Raw genomic sequence first — 26,541 nt, 5'->3', positions numbered from 1 at the left:
GCTCAACCTTAAAATTGTACCCCAGTAATTCAAGAGTGGACCCTCAAAAGCAGTTGTGGGAAAAGCTGCAAGTCATGGGAGGGGACTCTCACACGATGCGAGTGGAGAACCAACCCGGGCGGCTGTCTCATTGTCATAATGTTTTCATAGCATGGTCAAGAGAGACTCCTCTTCCTAAATGGACTGAACAAGGTTATTATGGAAGTGGTAAACAGACTGAACATCTCAAGGGGTGTCTTTTTACATTGTCAGTGGGAGAAGGGAGAAAGGTGGGGGGAGGAGAAGAGTTCTGAAGGTGTGGTATGATTTTATTTCTTTTCCTTTTTCCCTCTTTTAGGTCTGTTAATAAACTTCTTTATATTCTTTCAAGTTTTGTGCCTGCTTTGCTTTTCTCCTAATTCTTATCTCACAGAAGGTAAACAGTAATAAGTATTTTGGACCAAACCACTACAGTTATATAGTACAGTAACTATACATTAGACATGTTTTGTTGCCAGGCATTTCAACAAATCACTTGTAAGGTTGTTCTGTTACAATAATAATGGATAATAAATAACTGATTAACATAAGGGTGAAGGAGTGCCTTGAAAAATCCTAAGAATGAAATATTCAAACATTGTAACCAACTGTAGACTTGGAAAATCATGTGTTAAATGATATGGCAAGGTAGGATAGGATCTCAAAAGGATCACTTGAGTTTTCCTGAGACAGAATTAGTATACCTCGCTATCTGTTTTTACTGCAGGGGGACACAAGTCACACCTGATCTTGCCTATTCTATTCTGAGTCTATATACACATAAATTGCTTTGATTTTGGCACTAAAGGATCATTGACTTAATCTCTGCATTTTTTTTTTCTGAGTAGAAATACAGAATTTGATGAAAATTTTAGGGGTACTTTTTGGTGAATTGAACTGAAGGAAATACTGCACATTGAAGTGAATTTATCTAAAATAATTCTAAATTTTAATTAATCTGAACAGAGCTGCAGCCTGGTCTGAGAGGTCAGTTTTTGTTGTTCAACTGATGATGGTAAAATTTGCTTTCATATGTTCTAGTTAATGTTTCTTCTCAATATTCTGCTTCCCAAATATCAGGAAGTACCATTACCACCAGAACAGTGGTAGCCAAATCCTTTGGCCCAGGACTATACATACAGATGTGGGAACTCAAATACTGGAAGCATTTGCTTGTTAAGGAAAAGGTTCAACTGTTGTAGGGTAATAAATCTTCTCCTTATTATTGATTTTTATTTCTGTTAAGTAGAAACATTCTCACTCTTTTCAGTCTGTCTAGAACTGATCAATAAAAAATCCGTTTTCTGGAATATTTTTCTCACCGTTAACTTAATTCCTAAATCCTTAATGGAAACATTTAACTACATGAAACTAGCATATGACTTCAAAATGCATTATTATTAATCTTTTCTTATATTGGAAATTGATAATCTATTTTTCTTTTAGGTATTCTATATACTTTTGGACAGATGATTAAATGTTCAATCTTTATCTATGATTATTCATTTTCTGTAGTAGTTTCTTGTGTGGCACCTTGTCAAAACATTTTTGAAAGTCTACTGAAATTACATGAACTGTTTTACATCCGCTTAGGTTTTTTTGTTTACAGTTCCCAGGAATTCTCACAGACTGATATGATTCCCCTCTGTAGAAACTATTGTGATTAGTTCCCTTTGAAAGCTCAAATGTTCTGAAGAATAATTAAAGTAGAATAGAAAGTTGACAAAGGATCTTTTTAATGAGACTAAAAGAACTTCCTTTTTTTTATTAATAGACTACTTAGAGGTAATTAAGGAACTGCCATTCCCAAACCAGATTAGCATATTAAAATAATACACTACACAGAATTCAGAAATTAATATCAGGAATTTCTCAATGTCTTATGTCTTTTTTATCACAGGTAGTCTTTCCCCTCCTCTTATTAACTTTCTTTAAATCCTTAATTTTTAAAGACCATTTTAGTATGGATGTAGAACTGTTAGCACACAGATTCTAGGAAATACCAAGATGAAAAAAAGTATACCTAGTTGCTAATAATAAGTAAATTTTAAAAAAGTATGGATTATTCACTTGTATTTCATAGAGAGAGATTTAGAAAAATATGTTATTATTTTCCATATAACTCTGAATAGAAATTGTTTTTCCTGAAATGTTGATAGATGTGCTCTGATCTTCCACAGTGACAATCTGAAACTGCCTTAATACCTTTTCCAACCTACCTCAGCCACAAAATTTTCCAAAATGTTATCTGGAAATATGACAGAGGAGAGGAGCAACTTATGAAGTAATTCCAGATAAATGAAACATGAAAAACACATATGAAAGAAAAAACCCACACAATAGTGAAGGCTCAAAGTTGTCAGAATGACAATAAAAAATCCTACACCTTCATAGAATATCAAAATAAGTAATTTGATTTGTCAAGGCAAGTCTGAATTATTTTTTTTAACCTCTTCTCTATAAATCTGTACACTATAGTTGGTCTAGTACTTCATGAGTCCTGTAGTTTTGCTACTGAATTAGTTGATCCTAAGGTCAAAGAATTGTCAGTGCTTCTCATTATGCATTAGTTATTTGTTTTTCAAAATAAGCCCCAAAAATAAAAGCAGAACTTAACGTGTATATGTGGTTTATATGCGATGCCTGAGTAGAGTCCATTCTCTGAAAGACAACAGAGGCTTGTGTACTCTGTGTGATAATTTCTTTCAGTCACAGTATCAACCCAGAGAAACTCACATTAATGTTTAGTCAATGTAGAACAAAATGGTTTCAGCCATCTTAACTATTAGAAATATTCTGCTTCAAGATGAAACAAACAAAAGGCTAAATTGAAAATTCCCAACTGTGAGCATTCTAGAGGAAAACAGAGTATGAGAAAATCAGTCTTTTGTGTCAATATTTTTTTTTATTTTCTTTCATTATTTGATCCATTTAGATATGCCCCAAAAACCTTTTTTAAGGTATCTCTTACTTGTTCATGTGACTTCTTTCTTCCTTTGGTTATAAATACTTCCTGGAGTATTAAGTTCATGTTGTATCACTAGAGATGTGGAACACACAATTATCTTCCATGATGATACCATCAAAGACATAAACTGTTTTTTGCGTGTAAGAAAAAAAAATTAAATACTTAAAACTAAGTTTTAGATAAGAGTACGTAGATAATATAAGCTATGAAGATATTATTGGTGGGACTATTAATAAAATGCTGTGATCAATATTCTTAAAAAGAAAATAAAATTAATTTAAAAGTTGGAAAGATTTCAAAGAACAGATCAAATTAATCTTAGAGTTTAAGAACCATCTGGGAAAGATATACTTTTCTACTTTCACTGTCTTTGTGGTAGTCTTCTCAGACTTTGTAGATCTAATTTAAAAGATGAAGAGGTATAAATTCCATTTAAGAGAGAAATGAAAAAGAAGATATAATATCCCAAAAACTGAAACATGAAAAATAAATAACCAGAATAAAATATTTTACCAGTAAAAGCAAGTAATCATAAGTGAAATGGAAATAGGATATTAATCTTTTTTTTCATTAGAAAGAAAATAAGATCAAGGATGTACTGATAGTAAGAACGTTCTTGCCTTCAGAATGTTACTTGTTTTTCCACCTGGAAAGAAGAAACTTCTCTGAAAAAAGAATAGGTAGCTATGAAGTGTTTGAAGGACAAGTGACAACTTCCAATGCTTGAGAGAGAACACATTTTGATGCTTCTGAGTAAAACTAATTATTTACTAGTTAATGTGTATCACAGGAAATTAGGAGATGCAATCAGAAATCATGAGGTTTTTACCCAACAGCAAAGGAAATTCAGAACTAGAAAAACAATTTATTTATTGTTGATTCCCATGCATGTTAAAAAAGAAATTAGTTCATAAAGATTCAACAGATTGTGATCCTTGCTAAGAGATGGATCTTAAAATAACGTTCATATTGCTCTATATGGTATACTGCCAACAGAATGAAATCCACGTCAGCTGTAGCGTAACAGATTTTTATTAGAAAATCTATGAAAGCTTAACTGAGAAGTTAATTTTTGGTAGATTGTATGACCTTGAAATTAATACTTCTGCTCTTACTTTTGAATAGATAATGTAATTTCCCTTTGGATATATTTTAAAGACCAATTTAGGGCAGAGAACGAATTTGTAAAATAAATTCTGTAAATACTACTCCTCTCAATAAATTTAAGTCAATTTAAACCTTCATATAAGTGAATGAGATCAGAGTTTCTTTTTTAGTTCATGTATCATCAACACATTTATTACAGTTCCAAATGTGAATTTTTTTTTGTCACTGTTAATGCTTGAACTAGGAAGAACAGAGTTTAACTGTTATAGAAAAACTCTATTTTTATTTTGAAATAGCTGTCATTTCATATCTGTATTATAGAGGAATATTGTAGCATCACTATGAAACAAGCAAATTCTATTGATGTGTTAGTGGACATCAGAAAGGACTCTAGCATTAGGCAATTTACATGAGACGTGGAAGACAAAGGTTCAAATCTTAGTTCCGAATAGTCAGTGTATGTCCAGAAACTTTTATATTTAAATTCTCTTATTTAGATCTGTATTTTTCATTGATTTTATATGTAAAAGTGTAACAAAGACAAACAAAGTCTTAATTCCTTTAGAGGTAATGGAAGAAAACTTTAAATCTCAGAATATATCGTGGAAGACATTTTCTCTAACTGGAAATTTTGCTGAGAAATGTCGCACATCATTCCATTAAACTTATCAATTTGTCTTTGTATTTAAATACATACTGCTTTATCTGACCAAATATTGGATTTTCCATCATACTAATTGACAGAGAAGTCCTGACAAGTATAAATTTGCAGTAAGAAATAATATAACAAGAAATCATGATCAAACAAGAGAAAAAAATTTTAGCAATTTTCTGATGAAAACACTTTCATTCTTGTATAGTTTTTCAGATACCACCAGAAAGAAAACAAAGACAAAGCACACTATACATAATTCATCTAGGCAAGAGTGGAACATAAGTCTGCCCCATTAGCAGTAATTTAGTTTCTGCATTAATAAAAAATTATTCTAGCAATAAATTAAATGTAATGAACTGTACAGATTCAATTTCTTGACAAATCCTGTGTTCTCTATCTTGTGAAGTTCAATTTATAGCAAAGATATTTGTATTTTAATGCCCTAACTACTTCTTATTTTCTGTCCTTCTGTATTTTAGGATAAAAAGCTTTAATCAGAGTGTGCACTGTTTCACTAGGAAAAGCTAATTCATTAATGAAAGGCACAAAGTTATAAGAACCTGCTCTTGTCATGGTTTAACCCCAGCCAGCAGCCAAGCCCCAGGCAGCTGCTCACTCACTCCCCCACAAGCAGATCAGTGAGACAACTGAAAGCGTACAAGCTAGAAGACCTTGGGCTGAGATAAAGGCAGTTTAATAGGGAGAGAACACAAGCAAAGCAAAACAAGGAATTAATTCACTGCTTCATATAGGCAGGCAGGTGTTCAGCCATCTCCAGGAGAGCTGGGCCCCATCACACATAACAGTGACTTGGGAGACAAACACCATCACCCAGAAGCCCCCCTCATCCTCCTTCTTCTCCCTCTTTATGTACTGAGCATGATGTCATATGGTCTGGAATATCCTTTTGGTCAGTTTGGGTTACCTGTCCTGCTATGTCCCCTCCCAGACTCCCATGTACCCCCAGCCCCCTTGCTAGCATGGTAGCACAAAAAGCACAAAAGGCCTTGGCTCTGTGCAAGCCCTGCTCAGCAATAAAAACATCTCTGTATTATCAACCTGTGTTCAGCACAAATCCAAAACACAGACCCATACCAGCCATTGTGAAGAAAATTAATTCTCCCCCAATCAAAAGCAGCACAAATATTTAGAAGTTGTGGGAATTTTCTGTTGACTTAAAATACAGTGTAGGGGAAAAAGGACTCTACGCTGCTAGCTTTTTCTTATCTTATTTCATCTACCTTCCAAAGTCAGTATTCCAGATATTTGTATTAAGTGTATAAAAGAGCCTTTCAATACTCATGTATTTGTTAGCATTTTGTGAGGAAGACTTACAGAAAAAGAAATCTTTTAAATGTGAGCATTAATGAGAAGTTGAAGCATTATGCTAAGTGTGACAGCGCTCCAAAATTACGTGCCTCCTTGTCTGTTTTTTTTGTATCAGTATGTAAGTGGTATTTTTTTCTTTCAGTGCATTAAATACTTTAATTAACTTTAAGAGCTGTTTGGCTGTGTCACTTGAAAATAAAAATAAATTTGATTTCTGTATTTCTTCAATATTTTTCAGATGAAAAGTTATGAGACCCTTGGAATTCTGTTCAAATGAATGCTATGTGACTTCCTAGGTTCTGGCGACAGTGTAACTCAACATGTTCAGGGTGGGCACCGTGTGAGTAGAACACCAATTAAATGCTCTGTTCTACAAATGGTATAATGAGTTTCTTGACCCTCAGCAAAACCACACCTTTCTACTCTCTTTCATCCTTTCTCACCTGAGAAAAAGCAAAAGTAGTATTTGCAAATGCATGAAGGCATTAATCCTGATGTACTCTTCCAGTCAGCAGTCTGTTCTTCTGGAGAAAAAAAAAGAAACTCTGTTATGAATGTCATCTATTTATTCCTTCTGAGGTAAAGCAGAAATTACTGTTAATCTGAAACTCTAACTGGTTTACAGTTTCCATGAAATGGCACATATTTACTTTTCTGCTATCAGCTACCTTAAATTTCCAAAGAATTTTTATAGCACCAAACAATATACACAGGCTTACACATCTTTTATATGTTCTTTATTCAAGGTGTGCAAGAGGCACAAGAATCACATATTTTATAACAGTTGGCCAAAATAATCTTCAAACATTTATTTTTCAATTCAATTCTGCTCACCAAAAGACTCTGTACAATACAGGTTTTACAGTATATAGCAGTTTACATTCCTTTGGTAGACTCCAGACATCTCCCAAATCTAATTCCTCATCAACCCTAGTCCCAAGTGTCACATTATTTTAATCACACAGCCATAATAATTAGATTTTATCTTTTCCCAAGCTTTAAAATCACTGCACCAGCCTAAAATTGCTGTAGAAATTGTGCTTTTACATACCTAAAATTTAAAAATCTAATATTGGAATTATTTTAACCAGCTTAGCTGTCAATCTTGCATCTCTATCTTCAGCATGCATTGAAGCAATGCTCCAAAGAAGGTGCATAAGTTCTGTACATAGTCGATGGACAGCAGTGGGTGCACTTGAGGATTTGCACACACTGAGCACCACATTTAAACTGGCCTGATTTCTTCCTGGAGATTCTAAAATACCTACAGTCATAAAATGTAAGATCAGCAGCTATTACACAGCTGAATATATGGTACAAATTAAAAGAACTGCTTGTAAGACCTTTTTTTGACTTTTTTCCCCCAAATATGAGAGTTGGCCTAATAAAAAATACTGACTCTCCATTTTATCTTACTCTGAGAATGTAAATGTGGTATTGTGGTAGTTTTCCCACCGAGAAAGGATTGACACAGGGATAGTTTTATCCTGTAAAAATCCTCTTAATAACTTCTGGTTCCCAAGATAAGGCAGTCAAGTCAGAATCTATTAATGTTTAAAATTTCTATTGACAAAGTAAAAGATGATTTCTGTAACAATCACCTTTGAAGAAATTAAGTAATCTTTGATTGAATGAATTTTCTTATACAGAAATAAAGTTTTTAGTATATTAATTAACTAAATGTTGCTCTCAGGGTGCAACACTAATAAATTTTGTACTTTTCATTATGTGATTAACGTAAAAATGCAGGTATGCACTCATTCACAGTGTAATTTACATTATGATTAATAAAAATCTAATTAGAGTAAAAAAAAAAAAGGATTACAGTTATATAATCCACAATTGAATTATTTAACTTAAATAAGTTTTATGAGAACAACAATTCAATTGTCTTTTTTTTTTCTTTTAATGTGAAAAATATTAAGGGCTGCTCTGCTTTTCAGTAAAAATCATGGGGTTTGGGGTTTATAGGGGGTGAATTACTGAAAACCACTGTTTCTAGTAATCCTGGAATTCTTCAGAAAAAACCCATCACAATATTGACTCAATTAGAGTAGTTACATATGATGTTATTTTTTCTTTTAAAAAAATAATATCATGGTGGTTTTAATTGATTTGGTTTCTCAGCATGGTCAAGTGCCTTATGATAAGAGAAAATATGGATAAAAGCAATAATTGACCTATGAATCATTGGAGGAAAGAGAAACTTGCCAAGGCTACAGGATCAAGGAGAATGTTGAAAATGTAGTGGATATGAGGGAGAAAAAGCTAAAATACTTCTGAATTTATCTACAAAGAACACGAGAAATTAAAAGGGCAGAGAGGCCCTGCATAGAGCAGAAAATTGAAATGAGAAAGGGAGTCATGGCAGAGTTGAACAAAAAAAATGCCAAATTGTACTGGACAAGAAAGGAAACCTGTATTTTATGGTAGCCTAGAACTTGGTATTCACTCAGGTAAACCAGGAGAATGTGCATGAGCCCTGTGGTCTGAGAATAGTTACAGAAATTACCTCATGTAATTTTCCTGTTGATGAACAGATTAAAGAATGGCTTCTTCCAGTTTATTTGCCAAGTTTTGTTTTTTTTAAACTGTTCAATCTGCAGAGGAACTTTATTTGGGAAACTGTATGAGAACCGTACGAATGTGAATTTGAAAGAAATTGGAACCACAGACAGGTGAAAAATATTCTTTTATAGCATTATACTATGCACAGCTTTAAATTCTCTTGAATGCATCTCTACATAAATTTCAGGAGTCTTTTAGTGAGGTAGACTGTAGATACTTAGGACATGATGAACTGACATTTTCCCTAAGGCTTAAAGAAAGAAGAAAACAGGCAATTTCTGTACTTTTTATTTTTATATTTCAGAGCATGAGGCTTCTTGATAGGATGTTAGGATTTATTAGACAGATACACAGACCAAGGATAGATTTTAAGAGCTCTGAAGTCATGCAGTGTTTATCGGATTTATTTATAATATACATGAGGCAAGTTAAAATCCCTGCTTTCTTGCTTTCTATCAATGACTCTTTGGCCTGCATATTCCAAAGCATTTTAAATTATGAAAGGGAATGTTTTCCCTTTTCTTTTAGCTAAGAGAAGGAATCTCAGATATGAGATCTTTGATGGTCAAGTATAGACAGCTTGCTTTTTGCTTATTTTTAAGCCAGACATTACTTTTTTCTTTTTCCCCTGAACTTTTTTTACTTTTCAAATTGATTTTTTCTCATTGATGACCTGAGAAATCCAATATTTACCCAGCTCCAATAAAAATCAGAAGCATATGTATGAGAAAAGGATAAGTATTCTATGTGTAGTCTTCTTATACTGAATTTTAAGAACTTCCACTAGAAAAAACCGAAACCAAACCCAACCAAAAAAAAACCGACCAAAAAAACCCTCAAAAACAGCAACAACAACATAAAAAAACAAACCACAAAGCCCTTCTCTAAATAAGAACAACTTATAAAAATAGAAGGTAGGTATTTTGCCAATGAAAATGTGTAAAGCCAAAACAAATGAGTCCTGATCTTTATTTGGTTACATTTATATGGACCCCATTAAGACATCTGTTTCTGTGATGATAACGTAGAGGAGTTGTATAAAGCATGAGGGACCACTTCTACCTAAAACATCACACTGTTTTTATGCACAAATTCCACTTACAGTTATTTGCATAGGGGAAATTTCAGAGCAATACCTAACATTTTTGAGGTGTGCTTTATTTCTACATGCAGTAAAAGGCTAGCATTTGAAAGTGGATAAGTTTTAACATGTCTTTAAAGCCATATGCAGAGTTCTAGGACCTTTGATACACAAATTATTGTCCCTGGAGCCAATGGAAATTCAAATGAGAAATGTGTAAAATTCCAGTCCTAAAGCTTGATCTTGAACTACACTTGTTTCAATAACCACTGCTGAAGGTGGAATCAGCTACAAGACCATGACAGAGATCAGCCAGGAAATCGTAAAGCCGCATGGCATTGATGGGAAATACATTCCAGAATTGTTGTCTGGTTTTATTGTTGAAGGAGATAAGGAAATACCTCTTTTCAGAAACAAAAAGCATAAATCACTGTAGGGTCAAAGTCTGACAATACACATCAGATGATTTAGCATGCAATATGTAAAATTAAATACCGTTAAAGTTTCGAAACCTAGTTTTGCATATTTAGGAAAGCTGCTGTCTTCATTTATTTAGATTACAATATGAATTGGCACCCAACATAGCAGAAACACGCCCAGCTTCTTTTATTTATTTGTTTCATTCATTAACAAAGTAAGCACAGTGGAAGGAAAGCATTTCAATGTCTTGCCCTTCATTATTATTGTTTTTATTATTGCTGCTATTCAAGTCCCTTGCAAAATATTTCTTGTTATGTAAAACCAGTCTATAAATCACAAAAAAATCTCCAAAAACTCCCCAACCCCCCCAACACTATGTACATATAAAATACATTGTGCACATGTATTTGTAGTTCATATGCACATATAATGGTTTGTGTATAGATATGTATACATATACAGATATATATATGTATATGTATATATATATATGTATTATATATATTTCCTAGAAATATTTGATTCAATTATGTCAAAAAGACTGGAAAAGTACTATTTTTAAAACCAAATTATAAAAAATCTATATTAATTGCCAGATTTTTATTTTTTTAACGTCAAAAATTGGTAGCGTATTTCTTATTCTAGTAAAACATTGGTGTTAATTTTTTTCATTTATTCAGGAATCATTAAACTCTATTGTTTAATATATTTGTGACTTCATAGAAACATAAAATGATGAAATATAAACAGATAATATAAATTGACATATTTTAAAAAGCTTATTTTCTTGAAACAGTAACTTTCATGCTTAAAATAAATGTGAAATATATATGTATCAGTCAGAATTATTGAGAGATTACATATATAGAGATAAGTGTACCTGCACTAAGTGCAAAAATTTTAAATTCTTCAAAATTGTTTTCCATTTCTTACATTTTTATTCATTAATTTTTTCCTGTTCTCCACAAGCTTAATTTTTTATTTAAAATAATTGTATTCAAGCTGTTTGCATTTTCGTTAGCTTTCTTTACTGTGAGATATATGACAAGTTTATGACTATCAATTCTGAAGAGGATCTTAGGCTGGGTCACTGCTAATACAATCTAAAAATTTTCTTCTAGAGAGCACTATTAGATACTTTGGAGGATAAAAATGTTCGAGTAAATGTGATTTTAAGGCTAGTACTAGTTTAGAAAGATTGGATTTGTGGCAGCTTGGGAATTTGTACAATTTAAGCTCTGTAATGTTTGAAATCTGAATTCAATCTCAATTCATTGCCTCTACATACTTGTAAGAATTGTTTGAAGACCTGGAGGACCAAGAAGGTGCCTTACACATTCAAACATCTTGATATTTTGTTTACCCTAGCATACAGTACCACCACTTGAGACGCTTTACTGATTTGCTTATTTTCAAAATTTAAAAAGTGTCACGCTACAAAAAGAAACTAAAGCTCTACAGTGTATGCCAAATAAGATGCCCCAAAATAAAATCACTACCTGGGGTTTTTATTTACTTCTGAAAATCCTACTTATGGGTTAATCTTGGCATCTATCTTAATAAATAATGTATGATTATTTAAATGCATAAAATGTATTAATTTACAAATATGATGATGATAACTTTTGCAAATATAAGTCAAGTAATAGAAAATTAACATCAAAATCTCTATTGGAATGACTAGTTTTTTCAGAGACTGCAGCAATGTTGCAGTTAATACTTGTCAATCACAATACATTAAACTGAACATTTCATATGAAATGTATTAATATCTCCTAACATTTGAAAGTAATAATAACAACAACAATAAGGTTTTTTTAACATTTTATTATTTCCAAATTTTGCTACAAGCAGACTATAAGGAAAGTCATTGAACAATGGCTAATATGAAAGAACATGAAAGACAATGCTATCAGTTTGTTCATTTTTCAGAATTTTCAGATTTACTAATTTTTATTTGACAAGTATATTATAAATATGAATTGATATTATATTTTTAAATTCCCCAAATGAATAGAAGTTACAAGGAAGAGTGGAGGAAGGAGTTAATGTCTGTATTCATATTTATATTTATAAAAATATTTCAATTATGTTCTCTTTTAAAGATGGATAGTGATTAATAACCATAGGAAATCTCTTCCAAAATCTCTGCCCACTAAGAGCTAGGCGCCTAATCTAAGCTAGGTGTCTATGAAGCCTGTGACCACTTCATAAATTTTAGATGCTTAATAATTCTGTATACTACATATCCCTCTTAGGTTGTGTTGGAATTTCCTCTGGAAAGTTAAATGATATTAATTCTGTCCCTACACTTTTAGGATACATAAATATTGATGCAATACAAATTGAAATAAGAGCTGTTAAAGAAAATATGCATTTAGTCTGTATAACCTGAATTCTGTGATCAAATTGACGAACTTTTGTTTAGACATGCTGTGTGGGATTCATCTGACCACATGTAGGCACATGCAGTAGCTATCTAAGGAAGTTCGGTTCACTTTCCTCTGAAGCATCTACCACTACTCTTCATTCTACCATGAAAGCTTGGTTTAAACTGAGAAATCTAATTTTCAGGCATGAAAATCTTCATGAAATAATTCCTGGCAAAGGTGTCAAAGAACAACAATGACAAATATATATTACAAAAATCTTTGGAGGATTTGCCCAATATTTCCCTGAATTTTACCATTTAATCAGACTTAACTAATAGCTGTGATAGTAAAACATGAATGTGTCACTTGTCAACACTGATATTCTTCAAAATCTGGTATGACATAGTTTTGATATTCCTTCTTGTTTGGCTTGAAATGGTTCATATCTGTTGAATCAGCATGTCAATAAGAGCACAAGTCAGAAACATAAAAAAATAGTTGCATCAGGGAATTCAGAAGACACAGATGTAGATCGCAGAGGTCTAATCCTGTGATTCCAGTTGGTATGAAAGGTTCTGTTACTGTCCTTGGTTATTGCTGTGGCATATTCTTAAGGTGAAGAACATCTCAGTTTGTCCTCTCTAAAATGCTAAAATCACGGAAATGCTCATTGCCTCTTTCATCACAGAGGAAAGATGTAGCTGACTCTTGAAGTCAGCTCTCAAGCAATCCCTAGCATTGTTAAAAGAATGGCTGAAATGAATATTTTAGATTGAGGATATGAAAAAATTCCTTCCATTCTCTAATTCAGTTTTTCATTCTATTATGGATAGTACCATGGATTGATCTAAAGTAGAAATTGTTTTTCTCATTAATAATAAGAGAGATACTTTTATGACCCTGAACATGTGTTTCAACAACTATTTGAGATTCTGTACAAAATCAAGAATACCATACCAAAATAAATTAAAATTCCTATTTTAGTGTCTAAATACATCTCTGTGTTAGGAAGATTCTCATGACTGAAATATTAAAATCGGGAATGTTATTCGTAGCATTTGCAGTTAAAACTGAATTGGGACAAGGGGAGTGAGAGTGTATTTTGTCAAGCTAGGTTTTATTGTTTGGACTCCCTTACCAAAATATATAGCACTAAGTCCCCAAAACACATTACAGAGGAGGTTAACCAGTGCATGAAGTAGCAGTTTACTGGGTTTCATCTGAGAAAAACAAAACATGTAGTGTTCAAATCTGTGATATACTATGAGGCTTAACCTTCAAATATAAAATATCTACAGAATTTATGAGTTGTAGAGAATTTTATTTTTTCCTCTGAAAAACCTTTATCCAATATGGGAGAGCACTGTGGTAGCTCTCACAAAGTTTTTTGGTGAAAGGAAAAGGTCAACTATTACAAAAGTGAACCTTGTGAATTTGAAAACTATTAAAGCTTAGATGATAAAGATATGAGCAGAAATGTATGAACAACAACTGGTAAATATTTAAGGCATTTCCAAGCTAATCAATATCTGGAATTGCTAACTTTAGTGTGAAAATAAATAGTGAAAACATACAAGCAAAAAATCTATACTTTCTGTGAAGCAAATGGAAAAAGGTTATAAAATATAAATGACACCTCTTTCCACCAATATAGAGGCCTTCAGCATATACAGACAGAAAACCATGAAGGTTTTATAAATAAATAATAAACCAGAAGCTAGAAGAGATTGTGAATATGGAAAGAAATAAGAAAATGCACTAAGAATTTTGCAGAACAAAGCTGCATTATTTAATTTAGCATAATTATAATTCCACAATTACATACTAAAATAATGCAAAATAATAATGCTATTTATAAAAGCATACACTACATTTAATTTATTTTAATGATTTAATTATTTATTTTTTTAAAAATCATTAATACAGTGAGGTGAGTTGAACAGTGTGTGAGCTGACACACCCCAACCCAGCTGCTTTTCACCTCCTCTTCTTTAAAGTGGCGGTGGTGGGGAATACAATGCAAAAGCTTGTGGGTCAAAATAATTCATATTTCAAACTTACCATCATGGCCAAAACAGACAAAGCTTGGGGAAAATTAGCTTAGTGTATTGCCAGTTAAAAGTAGAGTTGGATAGTGATAAACAGAGTCAAAAATAAAAACACCCTCCTTTCTTTGCCATTTCAAGTTCGTTCCTTGCTTCCTGACTCTTCTGTCTCCCCATCCCCTACCTCCAGCAGAGGATGGCTGGTGTGGTCAGACTATAACAGGACTTTTCTGCTGCTCCCTCCTCCTCTCACTTATGGCTCCTTTGCAAAGCAGGCTGGCATCAGTCCCTGCCTCCTTCTCACAAAGGCTACCCCTGCAGCCCCCAGCACCCAGGACTTGCTACAAAAACCCAACATAGCCAAAGGTGGCAGTGTCATAACATGAATGAAAGGTTGTGAAAAAGCATGGGGCAGCCTCTCAGGGGTTTGCTGTCTAGAGCCTGGAATACAGGACTAGTGGGTCTAGTCGTTAATTGTAATTTAGTATGTATTGAAAATTTTCTTATTTTTTAACCACTAAATAAATTCATATTTAGCTACACAGTTGGCAGCTTGGACATATGTATGATGAGTATACTATGCAATTTAGCAGAGTTTCCTGTGAGCAGAGCAATTTACTGCTACTATTGCATTGCTATTACAATTGCATTGCTATTGCAATTTAATTACATGTATTGCATATATCCTGAGAGTTAAAAGAAAATGGAAGTTGGCAGGTTGAAATAATGACTTGATAGAAAAGAAAGTAAAAGGTGCTAATTTCCTCTCAGCACGCCATTTCCATCACTCATGGTGTCTCCACTTGAAAATAGGACAGCCTTTAAGATCCACAGAAAAACACAAACTGGACATATCAGGCCACTTACATATCTATCAGCATACAACAAAAACACAAGCTCTCATATCCATTTACTGTTTTATCCTATACATGCTTTTACCTGTAGATACTTTTCATAGTGTTTTTAAGACATATGTAATTATATATGCTAAAACATAACTGCAGATTGACTTTTACGTCTTCATATTATCCATGAAATATATATAAATACCAGTATTCAATTTGGCACAACTGTCTTAAAAACACACTTTAAAAACATTTTAACTTCAGAATTTTTTCCAGGATTTTTTTTATTTTCAGTGCTTGATGTGAATTGGAGGAATAAGAATACTCTTCCTCTTAAAGCATCAAACATTGGTCTTCGTCACCTTCCCTACAGCTGAATATTGCCCTACATATAGAAGAGTCTCACAGGAACTGATGCAACGTTTTCAGCCAAGTATAGCCTATGTTATGCCATGAAAAACAAGGTCTACCACTCTATGAGTAACTTTACACTGTTTCTGTCACACAAATCTGAGACAGCTCCTCAACTGCTGCACTACTGTATACTGTCAAGTAATGTGCAGATTTCCTTTGAAGTGCAGAATTTATAAGCCAAAATAAACAATAAAGAAGCAATGAAGAGCTCTGCCAGACTGAATATCAAACTGCCAAGCAACAATCTTCCCTCCTCTTTATTCATTCACTTAATTTGTGTTTTACTAATTTTGGCTATAAAGATTGGCAACAACAGGAAGAACTGAAACTAAAGTGGCATGTATAGAAGAAGGAAACAAGTAATTAGGGGAATAAAAGGAGGTCATAGAATTTCCTGAAATTTCCAGAACCTGGTATATTGAAGAACTGGAAAGGAATATTATCTTTTCCAGAGAGTGTGAGATAATAGCATACTAAACTAAGATAATAGTATACTAAAACAGTACAAAGGAATATTTGAGCATTGTATCTGCGTATTCTATAACAGAGAAATAGTTATGATAATAGTATTCAAGTAGATGAAAGGCTGCTGTGAATGTGAGGGGGATAAATTGTTTTCCAAGTCTCTTGTAAATAACTTACAAAATGGACTTAAGCTACATTGAGAGATTCAGAAAAGGAAAATACAAACAAACAAAAGCACAATCAAACAACAATCACACACACACACAAAAACAACCCAAATTCTACCGAACAGGAAAAAGCCTAGCAAACTTCCCAAGTCTAGCTGATAGCTACTTCCTAACCTACACTTAACATGGGAATTACCTGCCTACAAATTCTGTAGAATAAAACCTATTTGAAAGATAAATTAATATTGATACATTAATAAGTACATATTAATAAGTTAAATATTAGTCTCCTTTCAACAAAACTTTGAAAGTCTTGTAACAGATTAGTTCTCTGCTCTAGATAAACACCTACAGAACAATTAATGTTCTCAGTAAGAATGCTTTCTAAGAAACATCAAACACACTGACTAAAATACCCCTGAGCACAGCACCAGCCACACACTAGGTTTGATGATTCCATGGCTGTGAAGACCTAACGGTAACACCTTTTCCTTCTGACAGGTTATATCAACCTGGGTAACCACATCATGGCAGGGAATGGGTCTGAAAAACATGTCTAGATTTTTCCTGAAACATCTTTCTATTGTGTGTGTGTGTGTGTATTTATTTACATATCCATTTCAGCATGATACACAAGCTGGACAGAAAAGAGAACACATCCTGGAGTATTACGAATAATGTGTTTAACATAACACATGTGCAAGGTTTTCTAAATGTAAACCCTCTTTGTGCCTTCATATCTCTACTTTACATGTTTTAAGGCTAGAGATTGCGAGTGCCATGTGTCATGTTATTGAAATAATTGATATTTACTTACAGGTATTAAACACATTTTTGAACCATGGGATGGCTAATGTAGAGTGACTGACATCAGTGTCAGGTATTCTACACAGTGTTTTTCTTTATTTCAGCTCATGATTAAATTCAGAATTTCTAAATATTTTATGCATTTTATAACACATTTTCTACTGTGGATTCATAAAATCTTCAAGTCCTTGATACAAGAGCTAAAAATGTGGGTGACTTTTTTGTGCTCTTTATGTACAGTCAGTGAGACCAACAGATGCAACCTAATATGCAACCAAAAACAGTTTTGATTTTTCAGTTCTCATTGTGAGCTGCACAGGACAAGTTTAAATATTAAGATATGAAAAAATGGTCTGATACTTATTATTAATTATCTGATATGGTTGATGAAACTTAAGAAGCTGTCTCATTTGTGGTAGAAGTGGCAAAGATTTCTTTCCTTCTTCCATGTTCTCAAGGAAGATAAGTTTCACCTCACATTTCAGATCAGAGTATAAAAAGTGAGTTAGTGGGATAACATATTTAGTCTAGTATTACGTTAATGTCTACTGTTCCTGTAGCAGGTAACTGCTCCCATAAAAGTTATGTATTATCACTATCATTAATTTACCAAACTAAAGTCAGGTTCATTTGCTGTTGAGTTTAAATGTTCACAATCATTACCATCCTAGAAATGCTGATGCAATTTGTTTACACATGAGTGAGATACAAGGGCTTTTATAACAGGAAATTAAGTGTTCAAGGACACTTTTTCAGATTTTCCCGTAAGTGTGGACTAATTTTTACATACTCTCTTGAAATTAAATCTTGAATTTGGTACAGCTTCGCTAGCTGCATAAAGTTTTTATTCTTCTGTTTGTTTTTTCTTTATATTCTTTTTGTCATGACCACCTGAAACTGTCATGTGGGAAAAAACCAGTTTTTCTTTCCTATATTTTCCATCATCTTACATACCATTAAAAATGGTTTTACTCCTTGGTTTTCTTGGTTTTTTTTTTGTTTTTTTTTTTTTTTTTTTTTTTTTTTTTTTTGTTCTCTGGTATTTTAAGTATAAATTCCAAATAATTTGTTTTTTAAATTAATTAATCTGCCAAGTTAAGCATAGGTAAACCTGAACATCATCTCTAGCTATAAAACCTCCTCTCTCTTTCTGAAATCTGTTTTTGAAAAATCAAAGTGTGAGTTGTGGTGTTTAATGAAGCACCAAAACAAGCTGTTGTTTTAAAGGAAGAGCCTGGACTTTTTTGTAACATGTAAAATTACTAACAGCAACCCCCATGAAATTACCTGAGTGAAAAAAAAAAGGTTAAAACTGACAAGGAGAAAAATAAGACTAAAATTCTATAGTTTTATCCATGTGTTTATTCATGGACTGCTTTCATGCTGATGCAACACTCATTAAATATCACTTTATTCTTGTAGTATCATCGAGGCCTTCCTTAATATTCTCTGATAGCATTGAGGCCTTCTACTTTTAACAATCTCCAATGACACAGACTCCACACCTTCTCTGAAAACTTGCTCTAACACTTGATCACTTCCATGGTGAGGCAGATTTTCTACACAGAGTCAGAATTTCCCAGGATTTTTCGATTTGTGTTCATTGCCTCTCATCCTTCTACTGTCCACCTTGGGCAAAAGTCTGCCTGTCATCACCACGATGTTCCTTTAGGTAGCTGCAAAAAGGAAAAAATAAAAATGCCCCTTGACCTTCTAGAGGTAGAAAAAACTCTAGTTTTCTCAAGTGTCGAGGAAACTTCCCAGTCTGACCATTCCCAAGACTCTCTGGCAGTCACACTTCCAGTGCCAGAGATTTTCACTGATGGAACTGAAGCCCCTTCACATTGGGTGGGTCCAGTGACTCCATGGGTGCCTGGCTTGACTCCCCACACATCCTACCCACACAGTCAGACCAGGTGTCCTTACCGGTTTCCTTGCCCAGGTTTCCCTTAGCAGAATCTCAGACGTTCTGTTTCATAAAGCCATTTTTTCACTGCACAGTGACACAGAAACAGCCCAAACTGAATGACAGACTCATTCTGCCTCATTTTTTTCACAAAGATTATTCACTCTTAAGTATGATCACAGATGAATTTGTAGATTTTGGTGGCTGGAATTCTAGCTTTGGGATAACGCTTAGGGCTTATGGTCATGAAATTGCATCAAATGAGAAACTATTTGCAAAGCAGAAAGTCATAACTATCACTGTTGCTGAGAGCTACATTAGTTTTCTTTTTGTTAATGCAGTTCATGGGTTGTTTTCAATAATAATAATAATAATAACAATAGTCTGAAAATACAGTGAATTAATAAATCAGAGGCTGAAATCAAGCAAATAATAACCAAATTTCTGAACTTCCAAACAAATAAGTTACATAGGCAAATTTGAGATGGTTTGCTTAGCTAATTCTCATCAGGACAGGCCTAAAATGAGAGAAAAGGACATAGGATATCTGTGGTTGATAACTAAGTAAAAATTCAATTTAAAAAAACTAAATTTCTGTAATGAAAGGATATTTTGCAGTATGTCTCCTCTGCATTCAGCATATGTTTTGGAAATCTCAGATTTCAAATAAAAGAAATATATGTAAGAAATCCAGAATTGATTTCTAAGCCAAAAATGTTTATTTTTATTATCAAGTAATACTATCTGTGATTTTTTTATAGTTAATCTTTTCTTATTCCTTTGAACATGATCATAAGCTTACTATCATTCATGAATATTCATTTTCATGCTGGAGACAGCGGCACTAAGACAAGAACCCTGTTGCTTTCTTCTTTAATTTTTCTAGAAGTTTTAGAAGAGCCAGGTTGTCCCTCTGGGTATGTATGTGTTACAAAAGCTCAGCATAAATGTTCAAAGACAGTGTTTTGATTGCTTGGGGAAAAAAATATTGTTGAAAATATTGTAGTATTTCTGCCATCATGTAACAAATAAGTAACACAAATAACTAGAAGTTCTGTACACTATGTGCCTAATTGTACCACAATAGAGGTCTATAATCCATTTTCAGATTCCTAGGTGTATCACAGAAGCATAGCTAAATTAATTAATTAATATAAAATTAATCCTTTGACTGAAGGGTTTTGTTTAGGGTTTTTTTTTTTCAATTTCTGCTAATGCATTAGTTCTGTGGATGCTGCTCCACGAAGTCTGAAATGACCTTTTTCAGTCCTAGCTTGAATTACTATATTAACAGCAGTAATTCTGCAGTCCCAAGACTGATGATGCTGTAATTTTCCAGTCTAATCATACTGAACTTCAAACATATTCAAAGCAATTCTATTGAAGTTACTGTCTCAGAAGTGTTTTTTGCAATATGTGTGAATTACACATGAGGACACAACCATTAAACAAGTGTTTGTCAAGCTCATTGGAAATGAAATAAAGGAAGATACTTCCCTAACATAGCAGCTCATGTGAACCTGGCCCCAGTCTTTGATCATATTTAGACCTCACATGATTATAAACTAGAAAAAAAATAGGAAATCTAGGCAGAATCTAACTTTTTTTAAGTGATCATTGGCAACTCATGCCAGCTACTAAACTTGAGGGGCACATGAATAGTTAACATGAATAGTTAAAATACATGCCTCCATCCACTCACACAACCCACACACCTCCATGAACAACTGCTGTCATGCTGAAGGGCCAAGACAACATTGAAACTGTTGCACTCTCACAGTATTTGGAGAAATCAACCAGCTGGAGTGAATGATCTGATTTTCCAAGACCCTGGTACTGACACTTTTACTGTCATGCATGTGTTATCTACAGACCACGTGTATGTGGGTGAGATAGAGAAATCATTAACAACCTGCTATGCCCATCTCACTCACACATTAGTTTTTATGTCACAGAGTGACCCAGATCTCTTCTTGAGATTATCTCACTCTATATTGCCTTGTGTCAACAGAAAACCCCATAATACCTTCATAATCTTACAGTCATTTGGATGACAGAATTGCTGAAATCAGGAGTCCTCTGGAAACTCTCTAGTTCAACCCACCTAACCCAAAATGGGTCAGTTAAGTTTTTAATCCCCTTCACTGTCTACTTACTAAATCTGTATTTCATCAGATAAATCTAGTATAATGTTATGAAAAGACTTAAAAAAAATAAAAATATGATTCAGTGCTCTCCCATTACACACAGAGCCAATCAACTCATCATAGAAGTCTATGTCAGAGGTTAAGCATGGTTTCTAACTCATAAATTCTTGCTGTTAACTCCCATTCTCTTCTTGTCCTTCATATCCTTGGAATCAAGGTGAAATTCAGCAGATGAAGTTCTTTAGTTCTTCATTCTTTCTCCTCTTGGAGATAATAATGACATTTGCCTTCTTTCAGTCCTCAGGAACCTCTTCTAATCAACACGACATTTCAAAGGCAATCAGGAGTCTTCTGAGTCCTATGTTGGAAGACCATTCCTGGGGGTCATAAATTCCCAGCTGAGACCGAATTTTTTCAATATTTGCTTCTCCAGCTGGATGCACGTATGTCTATGGGGCCTGACAGGATTCATTCCAGAGTACTAAAAGAGCTGGCTGATGTTATTGCAGGACCTCTCTCTACTATTTTACAATGGTCTTGGGAGTCTGGAGAGGTCCCAGCCAGATGGTAGCTGCCAAATGTACTTTCAGTTTTCAAGAAGGGATTTTATGATTCTATGAAGACCAAGGTGAAGGATGCATTGAGTACCTTGAACATTGCTATATTTTCTGCTACAAGTTTACTTGCTTGTGGAACATTACCATCACTGGACCAAAAATGTCCCTATCCTTATTTTTTTCTGATCATAATATCATACAATTATAGAATCATTTAGGTTTGAAAAGACCTTTAAGATAATCAGTTCCAAATGTAAACCTAACTCAACCAAGTCCACCACTGAACCATGTTCCTAACTTCACTACTTTAATGATTTCATAACTCTCAGCTATGTCCTAGTTCAGACAACCAAATTAAAGAGTAATATAGGCTGTAAGAAATCTCTAGGAGTCACCTTTCACTCTCTCTCCCATTTCTGAAAGCCAGACCTATTCAGATCAACTTGCTCACACCTGAGTCTGGCCAAGTTTTGACTGTCTACAAAATGAAGATTCCACAACCTCTAAATATCCTTTGACTAATTTATTTTCCTGTAACATTAATTGGCACTTTCATACATTTTATTGCAGCTTCTGACCACTGACTTTCATCCTTTTGCTGTGTATCTCTGAGACAATAATGCTAATATCTCTCTCCTAAGTTTTAACTGTCAGTTCTGTGTTCAGCATGATGCAAACTATCTTCCTAGAATTTACCTTATTTTTTGTACATAGCAACTCTTTTTTCAACGCCAGACACAGTTTTTTAAGGTCGTCTAAGACCTTATAGCCATCAATACTATATTTAAATACCTTCATATATTTTCCAAACTCACAGATGTTACCCCTTAGCTTTTTCCAGGCTAATAATGGAAACTGAATAAAATTGATCATACCAACCATCCTGAGAGATCTTTCTGTTGACTTTTCTCTGTTATGAAAAGTCACCATAAAGTCATATAATTTTTTCAATTCCTTAATCAATTCTTCTAGTAAGTCTGACTGTCATCCCCCCTTATGCTCAGGGACAACACCCACTGCTTGGACTGAGGGCTCTGGTGTTGGTGGCCCACGGGCCCCAGGACACAGACAGGGCTTTGTAGCTGGACTAATAGAGTTGTTTTTCTGTATATTTGCTTCCTTTCTGCACATAAAAAGATTTTGACTATATCAAATCCAAGTACTCTTCCATGCTTGTTGGTTTTCCCTCTATTTTTACTGAAAATAATTCTGCATGATGTTTCTATTCAGACTGGTTCTCTTTTAGTTGATGTGAAACACATCTGTCCCATATAGTTCTTTAGGTTTTGCATATGCAGCTGGCAGTGTTACACAAGCTGTTGTCAAGAGACTTGGACTCCTTGCTGGTCAGAACCCTAGCAACCTGAATGTCACCCCTAAATTTTCCACCTATTCTTCCCTACTCAATTGCTGCTAGCATGGGTTAGTACTAATAGTTCTGCCTTTCAATATCAAATAGCTTTATTTGGTCATTTTTAGTGCCACAAAATCAGCAGTCAACTTGAATGTTTACCAGAATTACTGCTACAGACAACTTCTTCTGCCACCCCTGAAGATGCTTCATTCCTTTTTTCTACAGTATCTCTTGAATAACTTAATAACAAAGTCAGGCCTGGTCTTGAAGGCTACTTACACCTCAGATTCAGACATACCTAAAAGTATGAAGAAGAGAGCAGGGTGAAGTGAATTTTATACTCTTAGAGATTCTGACTCCCAATGAAAACTAAACATTTATTGCACTCTTTCTCATGGCTGAATGATACAAATTAAAAATTCACCAAGCTTACCAGCTTCCAGAAGTCAGCCTCAGATCCTCCTCTGGCTCTTCCCATGCAAAACTTTCAGGAAAACTTCACTGTGTCCTTTTGTAACTCACTATTGTCTTTAAATTGCTGAGGAACAATGTAAAAAAAATGGAGCAGCTCTAAATTTAAAAGAGGTTCAGGTGCTATATAGATTTTTAGCCTTTTACTCCCACTGCCAAGACAAAAATATCTAATTAAGTCCCATTTTTTACTATTGTCAACTCTGACCTAAAGGATATTTGAGGGAGAAATTGAGAACTGACATAAATAAGGTAGATTTTCCAGAACAGGAATAGGACTGCAGTTGGATGACAGCTGTAAAAGGTTTTAAGCAAGCATGGGTGTAAAGACCATTTTTGTAGTAAGAACTCTGAATTCAGGTTGGTGCTCTGTTTTCTCTTTTTTCACAGTTTAGCCAGTTTCTTTCTTGATTAGACATCTTGTCTACAGCTCATTTCAGACACAATACTCACAATATTTCTACTTACATCTTCCCACTCAAGCCCTTCTGTTATTGAATTTGTAGGCCATGTTATCTTTTGGTGTCTATTCAGTAGTGTTAAACACAGTGTTATTCTACCAAAAGTTCAAGCCATCAGCTATGTAGAAGAGAATTAGAATATATAAATTCTGATGATTTTGTTGGAAAAAACAGATGCAACAGATACACTGCTGGAGACAATAAATTCCCTGTTAAGTCTCAGAGGATAATAACAACAACAAATCTGACATCAGAAAACTGAGTGCTAGAAGACATGAAGCTGAGAGAAGAAAAAGGTAGGAATTTGGTCATGGAGAGGTGGGAATCTAGCCAGAAGTTTGAATGATAACTGAACTTATTTCAAGGAACTGGAATGCTAAAAGAAATCAGTTTGTGATCCGTTTAACAATTTAAAAAAAAAAATTAACTTCTGTAAGTTTTTTTTTAACATGCGTGATTACTGAAAGAGCTTGGTGAAATCACAAATAAACACTATTTGCAAAACCTAGATTTGATCAGCCTTGTGCTCTGGGATACAAATACCAAATCTCAGTGTTCTATGTCAGACAAATTTTTATTATAAAATCATTAATGTGAAGTTATCTGAATATAAATATTTCAAGAAAATGCTCTTCATTCTGATAATCTGAAGTCCAAATAGTGTTAACTAGTCCAATTTCTTCATTGTGTGTTTAAATACAGCTAAATGTCAGCTGTGGCACATTCAGCACCTCTTAAGTGTTGTCCTTTTATGATTATTTCCTTTCCATGTATTTCCTTATAGCATTTCTTCTTAATCTAACTTAAGTTCTTATGCTAATTTATGCTAATTTATGCTAACTAATGCAGCCTTAGACCTGTACAAAATTATCAAACACATATGAGGATCTCAGCTGAAACAAAGTATTTCAGCATTCTGGTGACTTGTACCAGGATACTTAATATCTGACAAGTCATTGCAGTTTTTCTGTGAAAATCATCCTGAAATATAATGTGGCTCCAAAAACATAGCTTAAAGATCATACTGTATATTTACGTTTATGTTTTATTTTGAACTATGGTCCTTAAAAGAACAATAAGCTGGGTAGCTGTGAGTGAGCAGGGTAGTGTAAATGTATGTCTGAAAGGACATGCTGACTCTGAATCTGTATGTAAGACCATGATCTATAAGATCATGACTGCATGATCATATATAGACAAGTCCTACATTAAAATATATCTTGGTCGAAGACTTCTTTTTCTTTTTCCTTTATGTTTTTTCCATTTTGAAGGGACTTCTGTGTGTTTGTACTCAGTGCAATTCACTTCCATCACCACCTAGTGTAAAGATAAATGTTTTCAACTTAGTTCTCAAACGGGCTTTGTTAAAACTTCAGTGCAAACATCAATTGACATTTTGAAGGTCATGACCAATCCCACTTAAAAGTAAGATTAAATAAAAGTTCAATTAATAATCCAAAAAACAAAAGTGCAGAGTTCACAAAATGTTATTAACAGCTATATTGTAGACACAATTAATTCTAGTATCTGAATCTCAGGACAAAGCCCATCTTGAGAGACCTATATCTTATTTTATGTAAGATATATTTACATTTTATATATCTTATTGTAGCATTTAAAAACCAAGAATAAAAGTTCATAAGAGAAAATAGTTTTGCTTTTAGGTGTTGGTTTTCTTTTTCAGTTCCTTTCTATCAGAAAATATACAGCTCCTACTTATTAATTTTTGAAGTATTTTCATAGTGGATTCTTTACACGACATTTATACCTTCATATACTGTTCATTCTTGTAAACTCCCTGTAATTTCCAACTGTAATTGTGAAAAATGATGCATATGAAGTAGCAATGGTAGAGGCAAATTTTAATAAGTGTGGACAAATTACTCCACATTTAAATCACCTATTTACTAGGCACATATCTACCTATTGGATGCCCAAATTTATCAAGTATAATCTAGATCTTCATTGTTGATTCTTTAAAAAAATAGTAGTGTGTGATCCTAAACAAAAAGGAATTAAACCAAATTTGCTCTGATGGTGCTCAAACCCTCAGTAATACAGCATGTCTTGGAAAACAAACAAAAATTTATATGAGGTATTTGTATACCTCACAAAATGAGATGGAAGGAAAGCTGTTTTATGTGGTTTTAGTTTCTTAAAAATACAGTCTTTTCCCTGCTATTCCTCATTAGGAATTAATGTACTACTGTGCGGAACAAGAGACAATAGTAGAACAAGACCATAGTACCAATGGAAATATCAGAAAGAAATTTGCAAGGATAAGCTGTGTTTTCAAGTTTCTCTGTTTTCCTTCAACATACCTTACATTCTCATCCAGGAGATGCTGAGAAGCAAAAAGTTATGTAATTCTAAATTCTATGAAC

The sequence above is a fragment of the Corvus brachyrhynchos genome, unplaced genomic scaffold (genome assembly GCF_000691975.1).
Source record: "Corvus brachyrhynchos isolate BGI_N302 unplaced genomic scaffold, ASM69197v1 scaffold12, whole genome shotgun sequence".
Lineage (NCBI taxonomy): Eukaryota > Metazoa > Chordata > Aves > Passeriformes > Corvidae > Corvus > Corvus brachyrhynchos.
Note: the sequence above shows the minus strand (reverse complement) of the source record.